Genomic DNA, 3,961 nt, shown 5'->3' on the forward strand with positions numbered 1-3,961 from the left:
ACTGCGATGGAGCTCCGTATGCCACGGCAAACTGGCTGACACTGACGGCGGCGGTGCACAAATGCTGCGCAGCTAGCGCCATTCGACGGCCAACACCGCGGTTCCTGGTGTGTCCGCTGTGCCGTGCGTGTGATCATTGCTTGTACAGCCCTCTCGCAGTGTCCGGAGCAAGTATGGTGGGTCTGACACACCGGTGTCAATGTGTTCTTTTTTCCATTTCCAGGAGTGTATATTTTACGAAGCTTACTTATTAACCCTTTTCCTGTTACCTTATTACATGTACAATTCAGTTTGTTTTGAAGCTCGTATTAACTTATTAACTGAATAATTTGTATGCAGCATTGTCATGGAAACAACCGTGGCCACTGCGGTAGTCCTTTGTCCCTGCCTGCATAAGCTGACTTTCATAAATTAATATAATTTCTAAAACGACAAACGTATTTGTCATTATCACCTTGAATTATGATTTACCTATTGTTACTACTTTCTAACGTGCTTATTGTAACTGAAATTGATTGTAGGCTTAAATTTATAGGTTATGTGGCCCTACAGACAGTCCCTGATCGCCCTCGTAGAAGCCGGGACAAACATTCCGAATGCGAAACGTATTTTTGGACACACGGAAATGTGTTACAAATTCATGATAATTATTTCAAGTCGTTCGGTTCATTTTTAAAGATGTTTTCTCTTGAAACTTCCTGGCAGATGTTTTCTCTTTATTACCACAACTAGCGTTATCCCAACAATTGCACTTATCCCAAATAGTATTATTTGGAACTATACGAAAGTGCGAAAATTTCGCAGAGGTCTTCTGGTTCATCATAAGCTGTGTCATATGTCCCTGTTAGCGTCCGCAGACAAAAACGTGAATGTACCGGAGGACCATGAACTGAAGAGGACTGTATAATGGTTCGAATCCATTCAGATTGTAGTGAAACACGAGAGTTGAGATAATCACCTATTATTCATAGGTAAGTTAACGACCAAAATATACATCGCTTCCCGTTTACATGGCCACGAGCTAAGAGCAACCGCACGACCGACAACCCATTCACCACTGCCAAATCTCTTCCTCGCCGCGGTGAGTGTAGTGTGCTTTTTACCTCGCGTAGCCAGGTGTTCTATTACCCAGCAGAAATAAATTGGCACTACTAAGTATAAAAATAATTATGTACGATTGACTGGTGATAAATGCTAGAAACCTTTACACTACGCTGTCGCATAAAATTATCTTTCTCACTTACAATGCTGTGCAGCGTAAAAGCACATATGTCGTTAATAACACATGAAATATGTAAGAAATCAGGGAGCATAAATAGTCTTTCACTGCAAATGTAATTAAAAGGCACGTTTCCATCTGACTGTTGTGACAAAAGCTACCAATAATATCGTATCTTAAGCACAAGAAGGTCGTTAAGTGCAACTTTTATGATTTAACTTTCCTACCTGTGTCAATATCTAAGTGTAACTTTTCAATATAGATATTTTTAGTTTTGCATCTCGGTAAAGCCTACTACATGATTTAACAATATACCTACTAGTTACTGTAAGTAAACATTATTTGTACTGCATTTGAAGCTTTTGCGTTTTAAGTACCTACGTGTACTATTACGTACGGTGAATGCAGTCCTCATGAACACAACGCATCTGACCTAACACGTGCAATAACTATATTCCTGTATGCACTTTATACGTAATCTCAATATTTGGATCTCTAAAACACACAGCCACTGAACTAAATAACATCAGATTGTATGTCACACCAGATATTGTTCCACAGCATGTAATCTGACTTAGACAATCAGTGTTCCCTAAATTCGCAAAACAATAGTCAACAAAATTGGCTTACCTGTGCGGCAACGGATATCTAAACTACGACTCGTAGTTGTATTCCATTGCGACGAGCTGAAATAAAATTGTTTAAATAACTATTGCCATATGGAGTCTAACAATACACAGAGTTGCCGGCCACTGTGGCCGAGCGGTTCTAGGCGCTACAGTCTGGAACCGCACGACTGCTACGGTCGCAGGTTCGAATCCTGCTTCGGGCATGGATGTGTGTGATGTCCTTAGGTTAGTTAGGTTTAAGTAGTTCTAAGTTGTAGGGGACTGATGACCTCTGATGTTAAGTCCCGTAGTGCTCAGAACCATTTGAACCATTTGAGTACACACAGTTAACAGTCGGATCTTGTGAACTGCAATCCGACTCCGAAATATTTACCTCTCAAAACTTTTGAATAGGAAGTGCGATGTGTAGGATGAATATCGAATAATTTGAAAACTGATTAAAGTTCGCTTTTTTATTCATTAGCCAAACCAGAAAATGTGAACAAACATACCTACATTGCTGGGCATTGTTATTTCATATTGTTATTATTTTCCAGATTAATTAGGTAAAATTTCTATGAAGAGTATGAATAATGATATATTACTTTGAATGTTCCCTAAATGCAGCATCCCACTTGGGCTTCATGTAGCTCGGAATGTTCCCTAAATGCAGCATCCCACTTGGGCTTCATGTAGCTCGGCCAACGGTGACCTCCTCCAGACCGAAATACAAATCGACATCGAGAGAAAGGCCCTGTCATACGGCACTCGCGGTGTATACGCTGAAATTAAATGTAAATAATACGTCGTCTTTACATTCTTCAAGAAGAATATAATAATTCCAATCCCAAAGAAAGCAGGTGTTGATAGATGTTGAAATTACCAAACTATCAGTTTAATAAGTCACGGCTGGAAAATACTAACGCGAATTCTTTACAGACGAATGGAAAACGTGGTAGAAGCCGACCACTGGGAAGAGCAGTTTGGATTCCGTAGAAATACTGGAACACGTGACGCAATACTGACCCTACTACTTATCTTAGATTAAGGAAAGGCAAACCTACTGAGCCGTGCTGACCCTATCTTATGCGTTGTTTAAAACTTGGCTGTTACTCTGCGTTTGGTTTCCCACGGTTATTGCGGTTATGTCATGGTTCTTTCTCTTTCTACGTGTGGCAGCAGCGGTGTGTATCGATATTTGCACCGTATACTATCTTTGGTCTGGTGTTTACAGTTTCAGCTTGGCGGTGTGCAGCCAGACGGACGGTTGGAGTGGATCAGCAAACAAGTCTCCACGCGGCGCAGTAGGCCGGGCCCGCTGGCAGTCTCGATGCAGTGTGGGAGCGTGCAGGGGCTGTTCCGAGTGCTACGAAGTTCGTGGCTCACCGACCCAGGACATGGAAGTTGAGTGGTGATTTAATTACCGAAGCCAGTCTGGTCACGTTGTCCCCTTGGTTGGTGGTTCGCCGTTAGTGGCATTCCTGGGAGTAACAGCGAGTTTTCGAGTTGGTGAAGATTTAGCCGCCGTGTGGTGGAACTAACTATATTTGTCGGTTTGAAATTCAAGTGCGCCAGCTGAATTTTGTGCCTTGTGGCCGTTAGTGTTCCGGTTACCTGCCCTGGTCGCTGACGTAAATTCAGGCAGTGTCCTTTCCTCAGCTATTGTCATTGTCCAACATGGTGTGTAGTTTTGACAGCTTAATGCATTTTTGGTTGTGGGCTGCTATGTCTGTAACGTTTTGGCTTTGGAATTCTCGTATACTGGGTGGGTGGTTAGCAAGCCGTCTTGTCGGTGGGTTCCTGACTGTCTCTTGGTTATGTTGCCCTCGGATCGAGTATAGTTGGGCCGACTTCTTGTCTCACCTAAGCGAAAGTTAAGATTTTAAGGGCAGACCGAGTCCCCTGGAAACGTTGCCTATACTGTCTTTCTTGTTGACTTTTAATTGTGTGTTTTTAATGGCTCAAGGCCGATGGTTGGAATTTGTATGCGTGTAATTGTGTTTTTAACAACAAAGGCCTTCATCCGTTTTAAAAGTAAGTTTTTCTAAATTGAGCAAGTTTGGGCCTTCTGCCTGTTGAAAATGTATTGTAGTGTATTGTTTTTAAAAGCATCGGCCTTGAGCCGCTTTGTTTT

Source organism: Schistocerca nitens, chromosome 4 (assembly GCF_023898315.1).
Source record: "Schistocerca nitens isolate TAMUIC-IGC-003100 chromosome 4, iqSchNite1.1, whole genome shotgun sequence".
Classification (NCBI taxonomy): Eukaryota; Metazoa; Arthropoda; class Insecta; order Orthoptera; family Acrididae; genus Schistocerca; species Schistocerca nitens.